This window comes from Seriola dumerili, unplaced genomic scaffold (assembly GCF_002260705.1).
Source record: "Seriola dumerili isolate Sdu_G_001 unplaced genomic scaffold, Sdu_1.0 BDQW01001449.1, whole genome shotgun sequence".
Classification (NCBI taxonomy): Eukaryota; Metazoa; Chordata; class Actinopteri; order Carangiformes; family Carangidae; genus Seriola; species Seriola dumerili.
Genome location: NW_019175704.1, coordinates 1,172,356 through 1,182,344, shown reverse-complemented (window position 1 = coordinate 1,182,344; position 9,989 = coordinate 1,172,356). Strand labels below are relative to the sequence as shown.

At 39.7% G+C, this 9,989-nt stretch overlaps 1 protein-coding gene across 1 annotated transcript in view; it reads right to left on the bottom strand.

Annotated features, from left to right (window-relative positions):
• The window catches only part of LOC111238690 (interleukin-1 receptor type 1-like), a 25,544-nt gene extending 23,523 nt beyond the window's left edge, over positions 1-2,021 (bottom strand). Inside the window, exon 1 of the mRNA XM_022768328.1 lies at positions 1,852-2,021. The gene's annotated coding sequence lies outside the window, so the exon portion shown is untranslated. The remainder of the gene's footprint in view (positions 1-1,851) is intronic.
• Between the last annotated feature and the right edge of the window lie 7,968 nt (positions 2,022-9,989).

The window sequence follows — 9,989 nt, the reverse complement described above, 5'->3', positions numbered from 1 at the left end:
AGTTATTAGTGGGGTGGAGGGCACTTTCTCATGGGGTATCTATGCTCCTCTGTGACAAGCAGACAGCAGGAGACCAGTGACAACATACTTTATGCTGTTTGTCATGCACACAATGACTTATAAACAGTGGAGTGGGTCATGTGAGGCTGAGCATATTTGTTCTGCAACAGCAAAATGTGTCCTCATATATTTGGTTCAAATGTGAATTTATTTCCTCTAGAGAAAATCTGTGAAATGTGTGAAACTAAAGAAACTTGTGAAATATTGTGAACACCCTTATCCATTCTTTTATGTGTGTGTGTGTGTGTGTGTGTGTGTGTGTGTGTGTGTGTGTGTCCATATTCCCAGGCTAGTAGATCTAATGGATATCCATCCTAGTTTTACTGGCAGGCAGATTGTTGTTGGCTCTTTGACAGTAAGTGTCCAAGTTTCATTTCAGATCCAGATGTTCCCATTCCTGCCCACACACCATCCCACCATGACCAAAGTACAGTCCCCATAAACCAAACACGGGTGAGCTGTGTCACTGAATGACAACCAGCACATGATCAGTGGTTTGCACTGTGAGAGAAAGAAAACCACTGAAAGAAAACCTATTATGTTGGAATATGGTTAGAACTAATAAAATAAGCAGAGCTCTGACTACTCTCTGAATACTGTTTCATGGTCTGAGACAGGATGGTGTGAAGTGAGAAAAATAAGGTACTTTAAAGCTGCAATAATCAATATTCTCACATTAACAACGGATCAAGTGACTATGAGTCATTTGAAAGGGGAGCTGGTGGTAATGAACCCAAAGAGAATAATCACCTCATGATTTTAGCATCTTTTCATATTTCAAGAGTCAAACCTAAGTTGTTACTTGCTACCATACATATATAACATACTTCTAAGAGCCCTATAGGACTTGCAAATACATCTGCAATTTGTCAGCAATGATCATTCTTGAAACATGATCTATTCGTGCTCTGCATGGAAGTCGTACTCACAAATTCCTTTTGTGAAAGGCATCGTTTAGTCTCTCTGCTCTCATCAACGCTGTTTCCATCAGCAGGTAGCTGCTTTCAAGCTCTCATCAACCCGCTGTACATTTCCTGCCCAGCACAACATGGCAGAGTGACAAAGTTAGCGACTACAGCAAGTGAACATAATAGAGTATTTTGCAGCTAAATAAGTTATATTCCTTAGGGCTTGGTGGAGACCAAAACAGAGCTCAAAGGGGAGTGAATGTTGTGAATACTGGCCAGAAACACAACTCACTAAATGCAGTTGCTCCGTGTTTGCTGGCTGTGTTAGTAAAACAATAAAAAAAATGATGAAATGATTACTGCATTTTCATTTGATTGTTGATTAAATGTGATTTAAAAAATCTTCACCTGAATTAAACAATAAAGCTGTTGGTTCTATGAAAGTGAATGTGCAGGATTTCAGCTGTTTGATGAAACTGTCTGCTGTTTAAAAACTGAATGAGTGAAGATTCTGCAATCAAACTTTTCTCACTGGCAAAAAGTCTCTAAGATATGAGGAAGGATTTATGATGGCTGGGAGAAAAAAAGACATATTTATTATCAAAAGTGAGATCTGTTATTGATTAGAGTCGTCACCATCCCGTCTGAGAACCAAAAGCTGTTTCCTGCTGTTTCCGATGAAACCAAAGCAGGCCAGAGCCCAGAAACAACCACGCCCGTTCCCTCAGCCCCTTAGCAGCATGTCTTACATATGAACATGTGAGTGCACACACTCTCACGTGAACACGTGGTCTTTGTCTCTGTCTCGCACAAACAGAACACACACAACCGGAGGGCAACTCATGTCACACACTGTGCAAGTCAAAAACTGTCATTTCCTTACCAAAACATACTTCTGCTGTTGTAGTGAAGCCTCCGTCTTTCCTGTTCCTCCTCCAATCATAAGGTGCATCCTAATGGTTCACATATGAATAACCTCGACACATCCACACGCAGATACACAGAGGAATGACTTGTACTGTTGCCAAAGGGCAGCAGTAGATGTGATTTGGACAAAACTTCATACAGTTTTGGCTTTCAAGCTCCCTTCTCCTTGGTCCCCCCTCCCTCCTCTCTTACATTTTCTCTGACCAGCTTCCCTTTCTCCTCCACCACTTCTCTTCATATTTGTTCCATCTTCATTTTATCCTTTCTTTTTGTGTTTGACTGTCACTGGTGTATTATCTGAGGTTCCTGTCCACTTTAATGTAACACACATGTCTACATTTAAAAGCATGGAGACACAGCTGCTACACTGAGTCCATCTTGGCAGCAACACAGGGAGATCAGCATGGATATGCCAAAGTGCGTGCGTGTGTTGTGGTTTGTGGTGCTGCTGTTAAACTGTCCAGCACAGTTGCTTCACAGCACTTAAACTGCCCAGACACTGAGCTGAATTGACACTTAGCATAGTGACTTCTTTATTAAGCAGAAGATAAATTAGCTTTAAGGCTTATCACACAGAGTCTGAGCTGCCAAGATTATGGGTAGCATGTTTTTATTTCCTAAAAGGAGCAGGTGGATTTTGCATGTCAAACTCTGAAATCTTAAACCGGTCTCATTTTTCTGTTGTTTGTCATTTGTCTGTATATGTGCATCTGCATGTTATGTTTGAGTGTAGCTCACCACTCTCCCATGCCCGTTTATGGTCAAACTATGCTGGCCGGGTCTCTCAGAGCCTGCACAGCCGGTGGACATGGGAAGAAGGCAAGAGAGTGATGGAGAGAAAACAAAGGGGGAGAATGAGAGAAACTATAACTTGCCTTTACAGTATAGTTTCTATATGTCACTAAATGACACTTCCAGATTTGTTATTTTCCCCCATAAAATATGAAGCTCCCACTGTCACTAATTTATTTCACTCTCAGTTGCACTTTGTGTCCTGGCATGAGTCCAGTTCAGTACATTATCATCCCACAAGGAAAATTTGATTTACACATTTCATGTGTAAATGCAAAACAGATGCCTCCAGTGGTGGGCGAGAATCTTGAAAAATCAAATAAATTACTTGTCACATATTACACTGAGAATAATAATTACATTACTAACTACTCAAAAGCAAAAATGATTAGTTACATTACTCCTTACATTATCGGCCTTTGTGTTATTCAGGGCTGTTCCTTTAACACCCGCATGTGAAATTCAAGTTCATTTCTCCAATCTTTGCTTTTCTGCTTTTTTGTGAAATGTTGGATATTGTTTTACCCTTTGGACTCAGTTATTTAAATGAAACCATGTGAGACTAGAGGGGAATTTTCTTTTCAGTGGAACTGCTAAAAACTCAGACATCTGACATGCATTCAGAAGCTCCAACCACAAGCCAAGAAGGCTGAAGAACCACTGGTTTAATCTTTAACAATTGCACTACATTGCATTTTATAAGATTATCCTTTTAATGTAAAACCTTTATCTGGAAAGTAACTACAACAACTATAAATGTTGTGCGGTAAAAAGTATAGTATTTGCCTTTGAAATGTTTTGTAATAGAAGTACAAAGTAGCATACAATCCAAGTACTCTAGTAAAATACAGGTACCTCAAAACTTTCATGTGCTGAGTTACGTTCCTCCACTGCTATCCATCAGCATTTTCCTGTAGGCTTGCCAGCAGCTAACATTAGTGCACAGTATGTAAATTAGACAACTTTGGAGTTGCAGGACTAACCACCTCCGCACAACGCCAGACCCTGCACCAAGCTAACGTGACCAGTCCTTTCACTGAACACACAAAGACTACATTAATGTCAACCCACCAATCAAACTCTGGGTAAGACAGCAAAAAAGCTGATCCACAAAATGTCAAATTCATGTTGCGCTGTTGAGGTGAGTAACTGTAATGTAAAAACTGAACTACACACACACACACACACACACTATGTGAGTCACAGTAAAACAAAATTGCATGCAGCGAGTCCTCATGTCATCACCTGTTAATCATCTAAAGTTCATTCTGTCCAATCCCTCTGCACTTGCTCTGCGTCCTTTAATAACTGAGATAGAGGGTGTCTCCTGATATTATGATGGAACGGGTCCCAGTGAGCTGCACTTTCAGTTCTAGTCCGACAGAACAAGGTGGTAAGATTTTTTTTTTAATGCAACAGTTTGGCAGATAAGGAGCCTCTGGAGATTTCAGTATGATCCTGCTGAAGGCAAATCATGGTAAGGGTATTGCAGCAGCATGACTGATTACACTGCTGCTCTGCCTGAATACAAACACTACATTCAACGTCTGTGTCTGTGTGGGTGGGTGCCTGTGTTTGAATAGGATTCAGTACAATACCTTCAGTCCAGACCCTTAATTGCCTGCTGGTAATGAGTGCAGTCTTGATAGATGTGAACAGCTGGGAATGGGGGGAAAAGAGAAAGAGAGATGGAGATAATGTTGATAACCTGCCAAAACCAAGAAGTGAGGCCACTGTGCCTGTGTGTGTGTGTGTGTGTGTGTGTGTGTGTGTGTGTGTGTGTGTGTGTGTGTGTGGAAGACCTATACTCTTGACATGCTGCTGAAGACATTTCAAGCTGAGAGGACATTTTGTTCAGTCCTCATTGCATGCAGGGTTTATTTTTGTTTTGCTGGTGCTGCTTTTGACACTGTAGATCACAGCATCCTTATTGAAAAACCTCTATGAGCGATAAGTCTGAAACTGCTGCTCTGTCCTGCGGTGTTGGAGGAAGAGATTTCAGACACTGTTTGACCATTAAACTTCAGTTGAGTATACTGAGGCCTGAACATTCATTGTGGCCAGATGCCCCAATAAATCCACTTGTTGTGCATTGTGTGCTGGATATGTAACTGTTAGCAAATACATTTGCAATATCAACTAATAAGGAGATAAGGAGATAATGATGAGTTTAAAGCTTGTTATGCTGCTTTCAAGTGGGCAAAAAAATAAATATTTGCTGTTTTACGGTAAGAGTTACATAATTCCACAAGGAAAAAGTTTTAATCTACTGTGTCCTCACAACTACAGCAAAGCCAGGCTGTATGTGTGTGTGTGTTTGTGGGCTGCAGCTCAGGTCCAAGATCAGCACGCAACAAACATATTCACTGACCTGCAGTCAAGCCAAACTGGCTGCAGGCCATTTCCTACCACAGTCTCTGATCCAGGCTGTATGTACTCAATATTACAACACTTACAACCTTAGTTTGATAGATTACAGTGGAAAACGTGAGTGACCTGCAATCAGCCCTCTTTCAGAAACATCTCAGACACAGCTCCTTGGAGGAAATTTTGGATTACAACAGAATCCTACTGAGAACCAAACTGTAATATGTGCATCCATCTTAGTCAAAAACTCTGTCTTACATTTCTGTTTTGTTAAGTGAATTATTTTGCTAGTGGGAAAACTCCATCTTCCACTGCAGTAAAACCTTGTTGGAAATTCTGAAAGACTGAAAAAAACAAAAAAAAAACACTTGAAATTCAGCAGGATGTGAGGGTTCATTTGATCAGTATAAAAGCCTCAAATTGGTTGTCATAGTTGAGAATTATGTGAAATAAGTGAAATTTGTAACATGAAATTATCCCACATTTTCCCTATTTTTCTGGGAAAATTAGATTGGATTAAATACCTTGTTATATTTATATTTTGGTATGTGGAAATACTTCACAGGTACTTCACACAATAGACGGAAGAAATTATACAGGGTGCAGACAGGAAAACAGAAAATATCCTGTTTATAAAACTGACTGAATGGCGTGATACTGTATGTACTAGCAGGATAACACTGGAACAATATTCCCACTGTCATAAACACAAGGAAAACCCCTTTGTCAGAATGACGCAGAGGTCTCCCTCCTGCTGTGAACACACCCCTTCCCACATGGACGCTCTCATTAACCTGAAATGCTCCACACTTCCTGCTGGTCAGTGATTGTGCCCTACTTTACTGGTTACCAAGGCAACAGTTGTTTTGTGGGAGCAAGGGTGTCTGGGTACAGAGAAATGGCTACAGAGAAATGTTGTTGTCTGGGTGGACACAGAGGGGGACCGCACAGTAAGACGACTTATGTTTGTCTGTAGCTCAGCCCATAACCTCATGCAAGCATTGTGCAGTTTTATGGCTTTAGGAGCAACATAAAGATCAGCAAATACAGTGGATTTTTTTCTCTTAGCTGTTAAATATTATATTTCAGCTCATTCAAACATTTCATACATATTTACAAGTTAAGTTCTTCCTTCAAACAGAAGTACTTCACCTGGATAAAAAAAAAAAAAAAAAAAACTCCTGTTGTAGGTCAGGAAAACAGTATGTTAACAGCGGTGCTTTGAGCTAAATGCTAAAGTTAATATACTGACAAGGACAATGTAATGTAATGTAAACCATGTTCACGATCTTAGGTTACTGTGTTAGCTGCTAACAACAAGGTCTGGTATATAAATCTGGTGTTGCTCTAAATTTTCTCTATTGTCAAAAAATCTCATGACTCAACCAAAACCAGCAATGTGTTTGTTCGTCTGCTCATAGTTTCCGACTTCCCTACACTGTCAATGACACTTAGTCCCAAGCCCCTCATTCACAACAGTCATAAATCTTTAACTGATTCCAAACATAAAGTTTCAGTTTTAAACAAGGTTAAGAGTCACAATGACAATGCTAACATGTTTAGGTTTGTTTAAATTTAATGTTTAACATGATAGCGCTTGTTAGTATGCTAACAATTGTAAGTACAAAGTACAGTTGGCTAATGGGAATGTCATTGATTTTCTGATATTTAGTGAAGCAAAGTACTGAGCAAAGAAAAAAAATGTTGACCCGATGAAGGCGCAGTTATCAAAATGCACCCTAAGGTGCCATGTAGATCTGCACCAAATGACACAGCAATCCATCCAATATCTGTTGAGATTTCACTAAAAACCAAAACTGTCAAAAGGATCAAAGAATTATGAAAACCAGCAGCATTCATCCTCTGGGCACCATGAATGTTTGCACAAACTCTGATGACAATCCATCTACAGTAACAGTTATTGAGATATTTCAGTCTGGACCAGAGTGAAAGACTGACCAGCCAACCGACAGTGCCATTCCTAGAGCCATTTTGCTAGCTAAAAAAATCTACATTAAATGATTTATTAGCTTGTTATATTTAAAATGGTTTAACGGTTTAGAAAAAGCCACTACACACACTGGGTTTTGTATTCAGTTGAATTCCAGCTGCCTTAAAGCCTAAAAAGAGAGACAAACTGACAAAGTAAAGTCTCACTCAGTTTTTCAATCATATCACATGATCTTAAGCAGACGTAGTTGGTCCAGTGCTGAGAATTTTGAGGAATTAGTATTTAGTATTTGTTATGGAGCTTTTGATCATATCACAACAGGGAAACTCCATCTGCTGAGGATCACTGTGACACAAATGGACCTTGTGGCAGGATTGTTTTCTCAACTGCTGATTCCAAGGTCAAAAATAAACGTGTCTCAACAAGACTAAAGAGTGTATTTTTTAAAGCAGTAATGACAGAAAAATGTGACCACTAGCACCTCTCTCATGATGAATAAAAACTGTTAAGTGACAGGAAACTATACCGCAGGAAAATCGCTTATTGCTTCTTTGACAATTTTTTATACAAAGTTGTAGGAAACAGAAGACAGATATGTTCCATCATGTAATACATGAGACTATAACAGGAAACCTCCTCTTGAACAATAGTTACTCTATCAATGATGTTTTGGGTTCTCTGAGTCATACATATAGTTTCAATGGGACCAACATGTAGTGTCCCAGACGCCCCGCAAACTAAAAGAGACATTCATAACATGTCTCACGTAGACCAGATGTTCAACCTCAGTTTGGCATTTATTTCAAATTTGGTTTCTGTATCTCCCTTAAACTCTTTTGCTCTTGCACATCAGTTTCTGTGACATTTTCCTCTTGCCAAACACCAGCTGAGTTAATATGCTAAATGCTTATAAATGTGAAAACGGCCATTGTCGTGTTCTGATTCATGACACATCAACATCTCAACCATTCCAAGGACACAACCTCTGGAAGCACTTCAGTACTTCTTCATATTACCACGGGCACATGATCAAGATAACATTATCATTGGAGGGATTGTTAACAGCAGCCTTGGAAAACAGAGTCTCATCCGTGCAGTACAAAAGACAGCCTAAATTCTCACATTTCAAGTGTCCAGTAGGCAGCCGGCAGTAAACAGAGAGCAAATGCAGAATGTTTGTTTCCTCAAAACCAAGTCAGGAAAAAGGTGAATGAGCAAAAAATTGACACAAATTGACTGATAAAACTGCTGACAGTTTTATCAGTCAATCAGCGTGAAGCCTTCATCAGAGTGTCAGGAGTGATCTCACTGATTCTGTCAGTTGGTCCACTAGTTGGGTCGAGAATGAAATATCTCACCTACTACTGAGATAACTGACTTTCACTATAGCACCTCCAGCAAATCAAAGTTTTTGTTTCCCCAGTGAAATATTTCAATATCTATGAGATCCATTTTCACAAAATACAAAATTTTGTACAGATATTTATAGATGATTCACTCATGATGAACCCTGCTGATTTGCTCACTACTTTGGTTTTTGATCAAATATCTGCAACCTTTAGCTAGCATGCTAACTAAACTAAACGCTGGCCAGACAGCGTTTGGATAATGCCCGATTTAAGGCCTGAATTGGTCACCCTCGACTTATTTTAGAGGCTGAATATCTGTTAGATCAAATGTCATTGGACGTCAACCCTGTCTCCGAGAAATTATGTTTATACACAACTAATTTGCAACAGCAAATACATTTTTAAGGAAATCTAATGCAAAATGGATTATGTCTTCTATTAACGTAATGAGAAAATGTTTAATGTATTTGGCAAGCTGCAATAATGTTGATACTGAGTAAAATATTCTCAGATGACGTATTCGTTTTCCACCAAAATATCTGATCAGTACCATATCTACTTGATGATGCATTTATTTATTTATTTTTATTTTTACTTTCTGTTCATAGTATAATTTCACATAATAATGTTGCCTTTCTATCTATTTATGTCGCATAGAGCTACCAGCTTGTTTGTTGACTTATTATTTGTTTTATACTGGAGCACTGCCTTTTCCTTGACTTGGTTGTGAGGGAACAAACATTACCGTCTTTTCTTTTTGAGTCAGAGCACACAACTGAAATCTAGAGTGGGAGAAGCTTTTGTTCCTTCTTATGAAGCCAGACAAATTTCACATTTATGAAATGTAAAAACTCATATAACTCATACAAAACATATATGAGAAAAAGCTATATACAGTGTGTAAAAAGTTTAGAAACAGAATAGCAGTGTTGGCTGATCCGTTTGAGAAGAGGCAAGAGCTGAGCAGATCAAGCAGCTCAACAACCCGGAGGTGACTCACGGGTCCCAGATCCCAAACCCAATCATTAACATCCCCCACACCTCCCACACATGCACAGAGGTAATTCCCCTGCGATACAGTAGAGATAATTGGGTCTGGACCAGAGAAATGGAGATAATTTCATCATCAAAGTGCACAGGGGGACAATTGTGGTCTGCTATTATGGTCAGAAGTGATCTTACTGGTATCCTGACAGACTCCATGTTCAAGCTTGTGTCGTGTGGTAAGACCACCTCTGCCTGGCTGGAAGAGTTTAACCTCTGACCTCTGTCATCATCAGAAATACAGAGCGGTGGACTGAGAGAGAGAAAGAAAGAGATAATGGTCAATATCAGAAGTAGAAGCAAAACAGGAAAGCGGCAGCTGAAAAACATTGCCATTGTGCTGATGGTGTTTTGGGTTATCTGAGTCACACAGATGAGACTAACATGTACCGTCTCCACAGCTCTAGAAAAAGATTAACACTCTGTCTCCTGTATAACAGATGCTCATCCTCCTGACATTTTACCACATACTGAACCACTTGGTGCTCCCTAAAAAGTCTACATGCGCGCGCACACACACACACACACACACACACACACACACACACACACCACACACACACCACACAACACACACACCACCACACACAC